This window comes from Nomascus leucogenys, chromosome 21 (assembly GCF_006542625.1).
Source record: "Nomascus leucogenys isolate Asia chromosome 21, Asia_NLE_v1, whole genome shotgun sequence".
Taxonomy (NCBI): domain Eukaryota; kingdom Metazoa; phylum Chordata; class Mammalia; order Primates; family Hylobatidae; genus Nomascus; species Nomascus leucogenys.
In genome coordinates this window covers 60,323,403-60,340,864 of record NC_044401.1, presented here as the reverse complement: position 1 = coordinate 60,340,864, position 17,462 = coordinate 60,323,403, and the positions used below count along the sequence as shown (strand labels likewise).

General features: G+C 40.5%; 1 long non-coding RNA gene across 1 annotated transcript in view; it reads right to left on the bottom strand.

Annotated features, from left to right (window-relative positions):
- Positions 1 to 11,993, bottom strand: part of LOC105738826 — a 42,846-nt gene extending 30,853 nt beyond the window's left edge. The window contains exon 1 of the long non-coding RNA XR_004027625.1: positions 11,877 to 11,993. This is a non-coding gene — a long non-coding RNA (uncharacterized LOC105738826). The remainder of the gene's footprint in view (positions 1 to 11,876) is intronic.
- Positions 11,994 to 17,462: the final 5,469 nt, after the last annotated feature.

Genomic DNA, 17,462 nt, shown 5'->3' with positions numbered 1-17,462 from the left:
TAGGGGAGAATCCATTTTCTTGCCTTTTTCAGGTTCAAGAAGCTGCCTCCATTCCTTGGCTTGTGGCCTGACCCCATCTTCAAAGACAGGAATGGCCAGTTGAGCCATTTACACATTGCATCATTCTGACTCTGACTCTCCTGCCTTCCTCTTTCATTTATTAGGACACTTGTGATTCCAATGGTCCAACCTGCATAATCCAGGAAATCTCCCCATCTCAAAATCCTTAATCACGTCTTCAATCTCCCTTTTGCCATGTAAGGCAACATATTCACAGGGTTTGCGGATTAGGACATGAATATCTTTAAGGGGGTCGCTATTCTGCCTACCACGTTTGCTTAGGCAAAATCTAGACAGGTTAAAGACAAGAAAAACAAATCACATATTTCTTTTCAACTCTGACGGATTTGAATACAATTAGGAAGGTCACATTTTCTCATGGTCCAAACAGGCTGAACAAGCCAGTTTATTAACATGATCGTATACACTGATAAAGCTATAAATGATTGCCCAAGAGCCTGTTGCTTCCTTTTACATTCAATATTGCTATTCTTGGACAACCAGAAACAACTATAAAAAGATGTTTGCTTTTTTAGACACACACACATACACACACACACACACACACACACACACACACACCCAATTAGAGACTTTCTTCCTCAGGTTTTATTTGCTAGGATTTGCACTTTAAAATTAAGATCCAGTGAGGTACAAAGAAAATAAAAGTAGATGATAAACTTCTCAACCAGATAATCTTTATTGATTTTTTAAAAATGGAGCATACCTGTATAAGGTTAGAAAAGTTGTAAGTTACCAACGTAATAGAGCCAAAAAAAGAAAAAAGATTAGAAAAATTAAATGATATGCCATCCATATTTCTTTGATGAAGTGTCTGTACAAATTTTTTTGCCCACTTTTTACTTTCTTTTGTTATTAAAATGTTTAGGACTTCTCAGACTATGATTATGTTATTAAATTTTAAATTTTGAAACTTATGCTTTTTATATTCTGGTTGCCAGTTCTGTACTAAATGTATGTTTTGCAATTTTTTTTTCCTCATCTGTGGCTTGTCATTTTCTTAGCAAAGGTTGTTTTTGTTTGTTTTGTTTTTGTTTTTTGTTTTCTTTTTTTTAGATGAGTCTCCCTGTGTTGCCCAGGCTGATCTCAAACTCTTGGCCTCAAGCAATCCTCCCACCTTGGCCTCCCAAAGTGCTGGGATTACAGGTATGAGCCACCACACCTGGCCAGCAGAGCTTTTTGAAGAATGAAGGTTTTAATTTTGATGAAACCCAATTTATCAATTATTTTGCTTCTATGGTTCATATTGCTTCCTAAGAAATCTTTGCCTAAGATTCCAAAGATTTTCTCCTGTTTTCTTCTAGAACAGCATTGTACAATATAACTTTCTGTTATGGCAGAAATGTTCTATAATCTGTGCTCACCAATACACTGGGTATAGCTAGCCAGATGTGACTTCTGAGAACTTGATATGTTGCTGCAACAACTGAGGAGCTGAATTTTTAAATTTTATTTTGTTTTAATTAGTTTAAATAGCCACATGTGGCCACCATAATGGGCCAGGAAGTTCTAGCAGTGTTATAGTTTTAGGTTTTACATTTTGGTCTATGATACATTTTTACTTAATTTTTACAGATGTACAAGGTATGTGTCAAGGTTATTTTTTAAAAAAAAATATGGACACCTAATTCCTCCAGCACCATTCTGTGTGAAGACTATCCTTTCTCCAATGAGTTAATCGGCATCTTAGTCAAAAATATCAATTGACCATGTTGGTGTGGGTCTATTTCTGGACTCTATGCTGTTCCATGGACCTATATGTCTATGCCTTCATCAACTGAACATATAGTCAACTGATATTTAAAAAGAGTGACAAGAATAAACAATGGGGAAAGGATAGTCTCTTTAACAAATGGTATTGGGAAAACTGGATAGTCACATGCAGAAGAATAAAACTGGGCACTTATCTTGTACCACACACAAAAATCAACTCACCAGCCGGGGCAATATAGCAAGACTCCATCTCTACAAAAAAAAAAATAAATATTGAGCAAGGGAGTTTGAGGTTGCTCTGAGCTATGACTGCACCACTGTATTCTAGCCTGGATGACAGAGTGAGACCCTGTCTCAAAAAAAAGAAAAAAGTAAAAAAGAAAAGAAAAAACCAACACAAAATGGATTAAAGACATAAATGTAATACCTAAAACTATAAAACTTCTAGAATACAGGAAACCTTCATGGCATTGGTCACAGCAATGACTTACTGAATATGACACCAAAAACATAGGCAACAAATGCAAAAATAGACAAGTGGTACTGCATCAAACCTCTGTACACCAAAGAAAATAATCAACACAGTGAAAAGGCAACCTACAGAATGGGAGAAAATATTTGTAAACCAAAAAATCTGATAAGAGATTCATATTAAAAATATATATGGAGCTCTTATAATTCAATAGCAAAAGAACCAACCAAACAAAAATAACATAATTTTAAAATGAGCAAAAGCAGGCGCAGTGGTTCATGCTGACAATCCCAGCACTCTGGGAGGCCAAAGCAGTAGGATTACTTGAGCCCAGGAGTTCCAGACTAGCCTGGGCAACACAGCAAAACTCAGTCTCTACAAAAAAAATACAAAAATTAGTCAGGCGCAGGAGCACACACCTGTAGTCCCAGCTACTTGGGAGGCTGACATGGGAGGATCACTTGAGCCCAGGAGGTCAAGGCTGCAGTGAGCTGTGATTGTGCCACTGCACAACAGGCTGGGCGACAGAACAAGACCCTGTCTCAAATAATAAAAACTCAAAAAAAAATTTTAATGGGCAAAAGACTTGAATAGACATTTTTCCAAAGAATTCATACAAATGGCCAACAGGTATATGAAAAGATGCTCAACATTGCTAACCATCATGGAAATACAAATCAAAACCACACGAGATATCACCTCGCACCTGTTAGGATGGCTATTATTTGAAAGCAACAACAACAATAACAAAACCCAGGATATAACAAGGGATGGTGGGGATGTAGAGAAATGAGAGCTCCTGTGCCCTGTTGGTGGAAATGTAAAATGATACAGCTGCTATGGAGCATAGCATAATTTTCCTAAAAAATTAAAAACAGAGCTACCATATGATCTAGCAATCTCATTTCTGGGTATTTATCTAAAAGAATTAAAATAAGATATCTGCATTCCCATGTTAACTGTAGCATTGTTCACAACAGCCAGGAGGTAGAAACAACCTTAATGTCCACTGGTGGATGAATAAAGAAAAGGTGATGTGTGTATATAATGGAATATTATTCAGCCTAAAAAGGAAGAAAATCCTGTCACATGCTACAACATGGATGAACCTTGAGGACATTATACTAAGTGAAATAAGCTAGTCACAGAAGGACAAATATTGCATGATTCTTCGTACAGGAATTACATAAAATAAACTCATGGAAGCAGAAAGTAGAATAGTGGTTGCCAAGGGCTGCAGGTAGGGGAAAAGGGGAGTTGCTATTCAGTGGGTGTATAGTTTCAGTCACACAAGATGAAAAATTGTAGAGATCTGCTGTACAACTTTGTGCTCATAGTTAACAATACTGTACACTTAAAAATTTCTTAAGAGGGTAGAGCTCACTTTTTTAACCATAAAATTTTAAAAATCATTTTGTCTTGATTGTTGTAACTTTATAGCAAGTCTTGAAATAAGGTAGTGTGGATGATCCAACGTTTTCCTTGTCAAAATTGTTTTGGCTATTCTAGGTTCTTTACTTCTCTATATAAATTTTAGAAATAGCCTGTCAATTTCCACAAGGAAGACTGCTGAGATTGTGACTGCAATTGCATTGTATCTGTCTATTTGGGAAGACTGGCATTTTGACAATATTGAGAATCCTAATCCATGAATTCGGTACATTTTACCACTAGTTTAGGTCTTGATTTCTCTCATCAATGTATGTCAGTTTTGGGCATGCAAATCTTATACATGTTCTGTTAGATTTATTCCTAGGTATTTGTAAATTGGATGCTATTGTAAATACACTCTAAAAAGTTTTCACATTCAAAATATTTGCTGTTAGTATAAAAAAGTATAGTTCATTTTCATATATTGACCTTGTATCCTGTGGGCTTGCTAAACTCACCTACTAGATCCAGTAGATTGTCTCAAAAAATAAATAAATAAATAAATAAATAAATAAATAGAGTCTCGCTCTGTCACCCAGGCTGGACTGCAGTGGCGCAATCTCGGCTCACTATAAGCTCCGCCTCCTGGGTTCACGCCATTCTCCTGCCTCAGCCTCTGGAGTAGCTGGGACTACAGGCGCCCACCACCAAGCCCTGCTAATTTTTTGTATTTTTATTACAGACAGGTTTCACCATGTTAGCCAGGATGGTCTTGATCTCCCGACCTTGTGATCTGCCTGCCTTGGACTCCCAAAGTGCTGGGATTACAGGTGTGAGCCACCACACCCAGCTAGATCCAGTAGCTTTTTGTAAATTATTTGGATTTTCTTCATAATCATGGTATCTACAAATGAAGGCATTTTTATTTCTTCCTTTCCAATCTGTATGCCTATTTCTTTTTCTTGCCTTATTACACTAGCTAGGATCTCCTGGACAATAATTGAATAGGAGTGGGGAATGCCAACATTCTTGCTTTGTTCTTATCTTAGGCGGAAAGCATTTTATCTTTCTTTATGAAGTATGATGTTAGGTGTTTTCATAAATCCCCTTTGCCAGGTGGAGGAAATTTCCTTCTATTCTTTGTTTTCTGAAAGTTTTATCAGGAATGAATGACAGATTTTTGTAAAATGCTTTTTCTGTATCTACTGAGATAATCATATGTCTTTTTTCTTCTTTAGTCTGTTGAAATGGTAAATTACATTGATTGATTTATGAATACTGAACCAACTTTGCATTCTTGCAGTAAGGCTCATTTGTTCATGATGTATTTTCTACTCTTTTTATATACTAGATTTTATTTGCTAATATTTTGTTTAACATTTTTATGTCTATATTCATGAGGGATACTGCCTTGTAGTTTTCTTATAAATTCTTTGCCTGCCTTTGATAGCAGGTAATGCGGGCCACATAAAATTGAAAAGTTTTCTCTCCTTTTCCTCTTGTTTTTCCAAGATAGGGTCTCACTATGCCACCCAGGCCAGAGTGCAGTGTACAATCATAGCTTGCTGCAGCCTCTGTCTCCTGGGCTCAAGTGATCTTCCTGCCTCAGCCTGCTGAGTAGCTGGGACTACAAGCATGCACCACCACACCTGGCTATTTTTTCTTTTATTTTTAGTAGAGATGAAGTCTCACGATATATTGCCCAGGCTGGTTTCAAACTCCAGAGCTCAAGTGATCCTCCTGCCTTGGGCTCTCAAAAGGCTGGAATTACAGGCGTGAGCCACCATGCCCAGCTTTCCTTCCTTTTGCTACGTCTGAAAAAGTCTGTATAAAAATGGTATTACTTCTTCCTTAAATGTTGTAGGATTTGCCAATGAAGCCATCAGATTTTTTCTGTGGGAAAGTTTTTACATTGCCTAGTACCTCTTAGGTAAGCTTTGAGTGTCTGTCAAGAAATGTGTCCATTTATCAAATTTATTGATATAAAATTGTTTATGATATTCTCTTATCATTTTAATGTCTGTAGGATCTATAGTGATAGTACCTTTTTCATTCTTGATATTAAAACTTATGTCTTCTCCACTTTTCCTTCCAATAAGTCTGGCTAGAGGTTTATTAATTTTGCCTTTCAAATACCAGTTTTTGGTTTTAGAATCTTTTTTAAAATTTTGCTTCTGCTCTTTATTATTTTCTAGTTTCTGCTTGTTTGGGATTTAATTTCCTCTGCTGTTATAAACTTTTTAAGGTGGAGACTTACATCATTGACTGGAGGTCTTTTGTTTTATAATATAAGCATGTAATGCTATGTATTACCTTTTAAGCACTGCTTTAGCTTAGTTTCATACATTTTGATGTGTTATATTTTTATTGCCAGTCCATTCAAAATAGTTTTTAATTTCCTTATGCCTTCCTCTTTGACTTACAAGTTATTTAAAAGTGTGTTGTCTAATTTCCAAATACTTGAGAATTATGCAAATATTATCAATTTTTAGTTTAATTCTGTTGTGATTAGAGAACATATTTTATATTATTTTAATTCTTTACATTTGTTAAGGTTTTATGTCTCAGAATATCATCCAACTTGGTGAATTTCCCACATACATTTGAAAGGATGGTATTCTGCTGTTGTTGTCATGTTCTCTAAAACTTAACTGAATCAAATTGGTTGATAGGGCTGTTCAGGTTTTCTATATCCCTACTGATTTTCTGATTACTAGTTCTATGGATTACTGAAGCAGGAGCACTGACATCTCCAACTAAAATTGTTTGTCTATTTCACCTTTGGTTCTTTCAATTTTTTGTGTTAGGTCCATTCATATCTATGCTTGTTGTGCATTCTTCATGAATTTCTCTCTTATTCATTATGTAATGTCCTTCTTTTTTCCTAGTAACATTCTTTACTCTAAAGTCTACTTTGTCTAATATAGCCACTTCATTTTTCTTTTGATTAGTGCTTTGCATGGCATATCTTTCTCCGTCCTTTTACTTGTAATATCTATGTCTTTATATTTGAGGTGGGTTTCTTGCAGATAGCATATAGAGTTGGGTCTTGATTTTTTAACCCAATCTGACAATTCTTGCCATATTTTAAAAAACAAGTTAAAATTTCCCTCTACCTACTCCACCTTTTAAAAATTTGGATGTCTTTATATATTAGGCAACCCTTCAAGCCACTAGCCACTTCTATGTTCAATAATGTTTCCCTGTCCTAGAGGTTTCTTATAGATTTGTCATGCAAATTAAACATAATACCTTTATTCAAAAATAACTTAAAAGTATACTTGATATTTCTATTCTCCCAATCCTAATGAGACAGAAGCAAGTATTATACACCCAATAACTCCCAATATCTGTCTACAACTAAAATCTCCCAAGTCACTGTCAAACCCACTAAGCCAAAAGCCTACTTAATATCTTTGATGTTTCACAGGTACCTCTTACTCAACATGTCTAAAACTCAATTTGTTACCATCCCCTGTACATTCTTCCTTTCAAATTTATACCCCTGTTTTATGTCTCTCCTCTCAGTGAATAGTAGTACTATCCTGCCAATTGCCAAGTCAGAAATTCAGGAACCACCTTCTGTTCTCCCTCCATCCAACTAATCATCAAACCCCCATTAATTCTACTCCTATATATTTTTTCAAATATCTTACTTTTTCATTCCCCATCTTATCTGCAATGTTACTAGCCTTTTCAGCAACCATCATTTCTTACCTGGACTTCTACAAAAGTCTCTTAATGGTTGTTCCTCCTACTTGCAGTTTTGAAGCTCCCAGCATTCTTGTACCCTACTCCCCAGAACTTTTACTCACAAAGTCCTTTGGCTCCTTCTTCTTATCTATCCTCTCTCATCACTCCCTCCTTCACTGAAGCCACTGCCCCAACACACACATGTAAATCTATAATAATTAACACTGTACTTCCCAAGTCCTGGAACACCAGATGCTGTCTTTTGCATCATGTCTTTTCACTTGCTATTCCTTTATTTAGAACATCCACCTCCTCCTGTGTTCACTTAACTAACTTTTACTTATCCTCCAGGTTTTAGTTAAGGTATCCTTTCTCCTGAGAAGCTTTACATAATACCCTAATCTAGATCATGTGCTCTTTATCTTTTAGCACTTAACACACTGAAATTATTTTTCTCTCTGTATCTCTTTCTAGATTGCAACCTCCATGAGAGCTGGGGCTGCTTTACTTGTTCATTTCATTCATCACTGTTCCCACTATTGTTAAATTCAGTAATCCTTATTACTTAGAAATAGGCACAAACCAGAACAAAGCAGTCAATGGCATAGTGTAATTTGGGTGTATTGACTGTCAGTGCACCACATTGACTATGGTTTCAGTCAAAAATATTCATCGCCCAACATGTTGACATTCTTATTACTGTGTAAGGCATTACAGGACTTGGACTCAGACGACCCTGGGCAATTCCTTTCAGCCTCTCTGAAGGTTTTTCTTCATTTCTTAAAGGGATTAACCAATACCTATACCAAAGTGGTATAGGAGAAACAGATTATAGGAGATGAAGTGAAAGCATTTTGTAAATCAAACAATGATACTCAACATTTACATATATGTATCCTTAACTAATCCACGGTGGCCAAAGTATAATGGCTTATTTTTATCCATCAGTGTTTTCCACTACTACTAATTTCCTACATTTTCAAATTTATTTTAATAAAGGACAGGATAAATACAAATTACCTTTCTTTTTCTTAAGTCTAAAACCCTTGTTTTAAAATCCTCATCATCCAATATCAATTTTATTTAAAGATTCTCAAATAGTTGCTGTGCATTAAAATAAAATTATTGATCCCTTTATCAAACAAAGGATCTGTTTTAAGTCCACACTAACATTGTCACATTTAGTTATTTCACTTGAAACAAAAAACAACAAAAATATTAGAGGAAACAAAAATTTCTCAATGAAATATTACAAATAGCCAGGATGTATCTCACAATTAAAAGGCATAACTTTTCAGGAAGATTCTTTTTTCTTAAAAAAAAAAAAAAAGTAAAAACAATGCTATAAATTTCCAGAGGTGGAAGAGCATATAAGAAACATTGCTTTATTCCCCATTATCCAAAAAGAGTACAGTTGGCCTTTGAACGATGCAGGGGTTGGGGTGCCAGCCCACTGTGCAGTCGAAAATCCAAGTTTAACGTTTGACTCTGCCAAAAACTTAACTACTAACAGCCTACTGTTGACTGGAAGCCTTACCAATAACATGAACAGGTGATTAACATATAGTTTGTATGTTATATGTATTACACACAGTATTCTTACAATAAAGTGAGAGAAAAAATGTGATTAAGAAAAATCATAAGGAAAATACATTTATCGGTATGTATCTACCCCATAAGTTTACAAGATGAACTGTGCCTGAAATGGCGGGCAGCTGCAGCTGCAGACCTCCATACATATCAAGCAATTCAACTTTTTCTTCTAATGTCATGACTTTTCTCTGCTTCTTGGGAGCGCTTCCAGCATTGCATGGGTCCCATGGTGTTACGCAAGGTATTGCACTGAACACAATGAAAGTATTGCACTAAACACAGTCTTGCACTAAACACAATGAAAAATACATGAGAACCTCAAAAGATCACTTTTTACTGTGATACACAATTTTCTGGAGAGACTGACTGCTCCTGCAGAGATGATTAGCATCACATGACATTTTAAGTGGATATGCACAACACTTGAGCTCATGGCAATAGCAGCAGGAGGTGGCTACAAAATGACAATACAGTATGTACTACAGTTAGTTTTATGCAGTTACGATTTAATACTGCATCTTTGTTGTTTATATTTCTCTCAACTACAAATGGTGCCATGTAGTCTGTCTGTACGCATGTTTTAATAAATTTTACATTTTTATAATAGATTTGTGTATATTTTACAGTAAATGATAAAATAGACTAGTATCTACACATATGTTCTGCATTCATGATATACCTAAGTTTCTCTTAATTTTTTCAGTATTTCTAGGCTACTTGGTTCATCTGTTTTTTTCAAATTGTCACAAATGTCCAAAAATTTTTCTTACACTTTGAAAAAATTATTTCAATTATTAGAAATAATTTTTTGAATTTTTTTTCAAATTATTGAAAAAAATCCACCTATAAGTGGACCCGCGTAGTTCAAACCCATGTTGTTCAAGGGTCAACTGTAAAATGAAATCATGAATATAAATGGTATATTTAAATAGTAAATATAAATGGTACAATCGCAATAAATGTTTATTATGATCGCTGTAGTTAGTTATACTACGTTAAATAATGTATGTTGAACTGAAATAATAAGACCAAGGACAACTAACTCGTTTATGCCAATTTCAAAAATCTGGACCATTAGTAGCTAGACTCTGCAACTGTTTAAAATATTAAAATGAAAAACCTGGTTAAATGGAAAACTCAAACCCTGGATTCCCTCATATGTGTATTTTTCCCCTGTGGATCTCATCTGACTGGACCTCATATGCTTTCAATAATTTATTTGTAAATTATAATTCATACATAACATCAGTCAAACGGCTGCTTTTCCAACAAGGAGCTATGTGTGGGAAAATCACTGACTTTAGCAAACATCTGACAGTTAATCAAGGGGGTCAGGATCAATCGGCTATTTGTACATATTTTAGATGTATGGCGTCGCATACTGCGTGCGGTCATGAAAGGCTCACACAAAGCTAGTCACATCCTGGCAAAACATGTTGTGTGATAAACAGACCAGAAACAGAAACTATCACTGGCACTTAAGGGCAAACTCCAGCTGGGTTTCTTTATCCCTAATCCCAGTTTCAGCTGCAGGTTTTTTCCAGAAAGAACAGTAGTTTGATTTACTCAACACTCTGTAGAAGTCAGGGCGTGGTTATCCTCTAAATAATATTACAAATGGATTTTCTCTGAACTCCTGTAGCAACAGGATCTGACAGTGGTTACTGGTAGGAAAAGGTGAAATTAAGATCAAAATAAACGTCTACAAAAAATAACAGCTTTTAAGGACCACCTAGAGACAATGGAGGTAGGGGTATTTTTGAGACCAAAAAAAGAGTGTAACACAGCACAGAACATGAATACTTTTCAAGCTTTCAACACAGTTAACAATTGAAGAGTATCTGGTTTTGCCAGCTCTCCTATTACTGTTTTGTCCCATGTTATTCCAATACACTAATAACCTCCACAAATACAGATCAATCACGCTTCCTTCTTGATCATTAGAAAAGGACTAATCGTAAGAGCAAATTTAGAAAAAATAATCAATGAAATGCTTCCTTTATCTTTTCTAAAACACTAAACTAGAAAGATTTGCAAAGTAAGACTGTGCAGCTTTGTCTACGGCAGGGATCAATGGGAGTGTACTTAATAAATGAATAACTGCATTCCTTCTCCCTGGCCAGCCGACAGAATGGAAATCGACCTCTGTTCGGCGGGCATGCACAGCCGGCTGGCATGGTGTCTGCGTTCCCCTCCTATGAAAGGATCAGCTCTAGTTACATGCCCTGTGCGCGGCCTGAAGCCTGTAGCCGGATTACGAGCCCACTATGAGCCAGGGACTAAAGGTGACACAGATTTCACCTCTTTTCATTACATTTGAAGGAAGTTCTGTGCCCTGATGAGGAAATTGGGGCCAAGCTCGCATAGGCAGTGCGGCCAAGTCAGCCCTGCAGCCCCCAAGCTAGGGCACGAACCCACCGCAGTGCTTGCACCAGGCACCGGCTCCGAGAGCAAAGGCGTGACTGGGCACCTAAATACTCACTAGGCAGGTAGTGACTGCAACATTAACTCTCTTCTTCTTGGCCTCTCAGGCCCCAAGCCCTCAAGAAAAGGGAAAACCGAGGCGCGTGCCAAGTGACTTTCCAAAGGTCACAGCTGGTAGCAGGCCGAGGAGGGCCTCGAGGCCTGGTGCTTGCGACCCTCAACGACCATCTGTAATAATGCCCAGAGCCTCTGCCAGGATTCCCCGGCCCTAGGTTCCCGCGGCCTTTGAGGGGAAAGGGCCAGGGCCTAGACGTTCCCCTCCCGCGTGGTTTTCCCGTCAGCAGCTTTCGTCTGCAAGGGAAAGCGGCGGCCCCACCCGCAGACAGCTGCGAGGCACCGCGCCAAGCGTATGCGCCTGTTCCCAGGCACTCCCTCCCTCGCCTTCACCCTTTTGCCACCTCCGCCCTCGACCCAGCCCCGCCGTGCGCCTGCGCGCCCCGGCCCGTGGGCCAGCGGGCAGTCTACTCACGTGGGCCTCCGCATGGCCCAGCGCCGCCAAGGGCAAGGCGGGGCCTCGAGATCGCCCCGCCCCCCTCGTGCCCCGCCTCCTGGAGGGAGCGCGGGACCCTCGGCTGGCGCGGGCACTTCCCCGCCCAGCCCGGGGCGCCGGCTTCGCCGCGTGCGCGTGCGCGTGCGCGTGGTGGGGTTTTGGCCGGGGGCGGGATGTGGTCGAGGCCGCCGAGGCCGCAAACTCTAGTGGGAAGGCGGCGTGCTGCGGCCGGCTTCGGTGGAGGAGGGGGCGTTTCCCCAGAAAAGGAAGGAAGTGGGTGTCACGGGCCTCAATACGGCCCCTTGGGCGTCTTGAGTGGGAAATCACAAGATACTGCTCCAGATTTTCCCATTTTATGGCTAAATCCACATGACTCGGACCCCCTGCCCCATCATGTCAGGAACTTCAGCAGTTCCTTCCACCAAAGCTCAACTATTGCAAACGCTGTGGTAACCATGAGCATTATCTATGAAGCTGCTGCTGGGGTCAGGGCCCCAATCGTCCTACTGAGTAGCAGGCTTTGAAAGACGGTGTCCAAGGCCACCCTGCTGGTCAGTGACCTGCTCTAGAGGCTAAGCCAGGGCATGCTTAGAACTTTGATATTTAGACTTCTTACGTTAACTTAACCCAGTTAACAGGTTTGTGGGGGCATTTTTTGTTTTTTTGAGACCGAGTCTCGCTGTCACCCAGGCTGGAGTGCAGTGGCACAATCTCTGCTCATTGCAGCTTCCGCCTCCCGGGTTCAAGCAATTCTCTCACCTCAGCCTCCAGAGTAGCTGGGATTAGACGTGCGCCACCACACCCAGCTAATTTTTGTATTTTTAGTAGAGACAGGATTTCACCATGTTGTCCAGGCTGGTCTCGAACTCCTGGTCTCAAGTGATACACCCCCCCCCCCCCACCCGGCCTCGCGAAGTGCTGGGATTACAGGCATGAGCCACCGCACCCGGCCTTGTGGGGTTTTTTTTGTTTTGTTTTGTTTTGTTTTAGAGACAGGATATTGCTGTATTGCCCAGGCTGGAGTGCAGTGGCATGATCATAGCTCACTGCAGTCTCGGACTCCTGGTCTCAAGCGATCCTCCTGAATCAGCCTCCTAACTGGGACTACAGGTGCGTGCACCATGCCCGGGCTCATTTTAAAAAATCGTTTTGTAGAGAGGAGGTCTCGTTGCGTTGCCCAGATAGGCCTCACACTCCTGGCTTCAAGCTGCCCTCCCACCTCGACCTCTCAAAGCACTGGGATTACAGGCTCATGAGAGCCACTGCACCCAGCCACTTACTGATATTCTTGTGTAGCTTTCTGATGGGTAGTTTTATTAAGAAAAGTCTATATCCAGACCATGTCACTATATTCAAAATAAAAAATCCCTGCCTTAGGTGAGTTGTGTGTGTTCTCATACCATGGGTCCCTTGAGAACACGAAGTTTTTTGTGATAGTTGTTCTTAACATTACTTTGAAGCTGTCCTGATGGAGTGTGGTAAGATGGGGCATTCCTGGGACAGGACTTAAGTGAACATATGTCCCACATTTATCACATTTGGCGGCATTTAGTTTTACTTGATTATGAGTTCCTGTGGATTTTTTTTTTAGGTTGATTCCTGGGTGCAAATACCATAAGGAAGTAGCTCTAGATCTGCTCTTCAGCCCCCAAATTTCACTTTCTCGTTAATATGGAATTACTGCTACTCCTGTTTTTCCTGTCTTCTCTTATGGTGGGTAGTTATACTGAAGATTATCATCAGAAGGTGGTTAAGAGAATGGGAGGATTAAGGAACATTGAGAATTGAACAAATAACAAAACCTTTACTGATTTGAGATCTTCATGTTCTGCTCCCTCCTTGCCGCCCTCTCCCCCAAAAGTTTTAGAACTCAGTGACCGTTCACAGATGGACTCAAATCTTTGCTCATAACATTTGAAAGAATATTCTTCCTGTATTTGGATTTGAATTGCTTAAATTGAAATTTTGGCAGAATGGATGCATTGGAAATTGGGGAGGAGGCAGTGTCAAGTTATTAGGGAAAGGAGGGGATAATCTTGGTTAGGAGAGATAACAATGAGAGTTTAGAGAAGGAATTTTTTAAAATGAGTGAGTGGCAGAACTAACAATGTTCTATGATTTATTTATTTATTTAGAGACAGAGTCTCACTCTGTCACTCAGGCAGGAGTGCAGTGGTGCAACCTCGGCTCACTGCAACCTCTGCCTCCCAAGCTCAAGCAATTCTCCTGCCTCAGCCTCCCGAGTAGCTGGAATTACAAGAGCACTCCACCATGCCCGGCTAATTTTTGTGGTTTTATTAGAGATGAGGTTTCACCATGTTGGCCAGGCTAGTCTCGAACTCCTAACCTCAAGTGATCTGCCCACCTTGGCCTCCCAAAGTGCTGGGGTCATAGGCATGAGCGACAGTGCCTGGCCTCTATGTTTTAATAGTAATGGTAAGCTACATTCTTAAGGATTTCTATATCATTTATGGTGACCAAAAACACTGTGTCCTCATTTGGGGAATCTTTTTAGTTAAACTAGGCCTGAGAATTCTTGACAATAGAGTAGGAAGGGCAAAGGGAGGGGTTCAGAGCTTAATGACAAAGATAATCTAGGATTGGGTAGATCTCAGTTCCAGTTCTTTTAGTGTCTCTGTAGCACACAAGTAACTAGCTAGCACCAGGTACACAGAGGCCTGAACCTGGGGGTTGTTGCTGAAATTCCTCAAGTGGATGCAGCCAGTAAGGGCTCAAATGCTATGTCTAACTTAGTCCCCCAAATTAGAAAGCACCAGATTAATTTACTGAATTATGAGCTCAAGATAGAGACCCTGTGCACCTAGCATAGATAATACAAATTGAATTTCATCAATTACTGATCAAAGACTTAGCTCAGGGGGCCCCTGTGGCAACTTGTGGTCCTCTTACAATGAAGTTTTGGGAATACTTGCTGAAAGAATTGTGTATTTCAAAGTAATAAAGCCCATGGTTGAAGAGTTTTTAAAATACCACCCCCGCCCCCAATCTGTTTCCGTTTACTTCAGAGGTCTCATTTTGCAATATTAGATTCAGATTGTTGGACACAACATTTATAAGAGATGTTCTACTTTATTTTCTCAAAGCTTCATTTCCAGGATCTTTCTCCCAACTTGTTTTGTAACCTAAAACTTCCTACTCCCTGTAAAAATAATACCTTAGCTGAAAAAAATAGTATTTTGATTTCCCACCTTGTGAGGCTGAAGTAAAGTAAGTTGTAACAGGGACAAAGTCCTAAAGATAGAAGAATAGGCCTCAAAAGCTGAGGTTGTATAATGGTTGATGAGGGAGATGTCACACCAGTCCACAGTGAAAGGTTAAACAGCAGCCCAGAAGAGCACAAGTGGATAATTCACTCGTGTTTCTGTTGACATCCCTTCCTCTCCCACCTTTTAGGCTAATGTAGGTTCTGCCTTGACTAGAAGCAAATTTCTAGAACTAGACAGGGGCTTGGAGCTTATGGCTCATTCTGCTCACCTGTCCTTTGAGCAAACCGGTTAAGTATATTCAGGTGACGTGGCCAACACCACAAAGCTAGTTATTAGCAGAACCAGAATTAGAACCACTCCCTCCCTGCTCAGACGCAATTGCTCTTCCCTTCTCTCTCCAAAATGGCCACCATCAATTTCTTCCCATCTTGTATGCACGTAATGTCACACAATTCAAGAGGTGGAGTCTCTTCCCTCCCCTTGACTTGGTTTGTGATTTCATTTGGCAGCGGAAAGAGAGAATGAAAGTGATGATCTGAGACTTCCAAGCTCAGGCCATAGAGGTCTGGCAGCTTCTGCTTCCTCTCTCTGGGGGGCCAGCCTCCATGCTTTAAAGAAGCCTGGGGAGGCCGGGCGTGGTGGCTTACGCCTATAATCCCAGCACTTTGGGAGGCCAAGGCGGGAAGATTACCTGAGGTCGGGAGTTCGAGACCAGCCTGACCAACATGGAGAAACCCCGTATCTACTAAAAATACAAACTTAGCTAGGCATGGTAGCGCATGCCTGTAATCCCAGCTACTTGTCTGAAACAAACAAACAAACAAACAAACAAGCCAGCCTGGGCTAGACTACTGAGTGATGAGAGCAGAGACCAGCACACAGATGCAGAGAGGCCACATGGAGGAGCAGCCAAGTGAGTTCAAGCCTTTTTATGTTGTTTTTGTTTGTTTTTGAGACAGAGTCTTCCTCTGTCACTCAGGCTGGAGTGCAGTGGTGCAATCTCGGCTTACTGCAACCTCCGCCTCCCAGGTTCAAGATATTCTTCTGCCTCAGCCTCCTGAGTAGCTGGGATTACAGGCACACACCACCACTGCCAGCTAATTTTTGTATTTTTAGTAGAAACGGGGTTTCACCATGTTGGCCAGGCTGGTCTCGAACTCCTGACTTCAGGCGATCCGCCCACCTTGGCCTCCCAAAGTGCTGGGATTACAGGCATGAGCCACCATGCCTGGTCAAGCCATCTTGAACTACCCAGTGGAGCTCTACCCCAATTCCTGACCCAGAGAATCATGAGAAGCAGGCAATGGAAAGGCTGCTACACCCTCTGCCTTTTTATTAACTTGATGGTCATAGTTAAGAAATCAAGACATGAGACTATGGTTAAGTTTCAGAAGTCTCATTAAGAGACCCAGTCAGCTAACACTTCCGTGTATGTCAGCAGCTCTTCTCCAACAATAAAGCTGTAATTTAAATTACAGCTTATTAATCTGCTGATCAATCCACCCTATGGGTATATTCACTTATACTTAGCATTTAACCGTAACAAAGTTTTTTTTTCTTTTCAAATCCTAATATTCTGGTTGTCTACTGCTATACAGCAGACCACCAGAGAACTTGGTGACTTGGAATGATACTACTTATTTATTTATTTTGTAGAGACACGTTGCCGCCATATTGCCCAGGCTGGTCTCGAACTCCTAGGCTCAAGCGATCCCAGCTTCCCAAAGTGCTGGGATTACAGATGAGTGACCGTGCCCAGCCGACACTACTTATTTTGCTCACCACTTTGTAATTTGAGCAGGGCTTCATGAGGATGGCTGGTCTCTGCTGCCCTCAGCATCAGCTAGGGCTGGCTTGAAGGCTGGGGGCGAAATAATTTGAAGGCTGGCTCTCTCTTGTCTGGAGGTTGGTGGTGGAAGACTTAAATAGCTGGAGGCTAGAACAGTGGGGTTCTATCTCTATCATCTCTACGGAGCTTTTCCACACAGTCTCTTCAGCATGGTGGCTTCAGGCTGGCTAGTCATCTTACATGTTGGCCAGGGCTCCCAAGACACACACTCCCAAGAAAGTGATCCTGGAAGAAGCTGTATCGCACTGTATGACTTATGCTCTGGAAGTCATATACCAATCCTTGTGCCCTGCCATTGGTCCACCCATATTCAATAAAATGGACTATCGGCCCCACTTCTTGATGAAGGAATGCCCATATCACACTGTTAAAAGGGCAGGTGGCTGCTGCCGTATTTGGAAAATACAATCCTGCCTTGCCCAAGTTCCAAACTCTGCACCTGAATTTCATGCTAGGGATAAAACTTGGTAGAAAAACTAATTCCAGGAG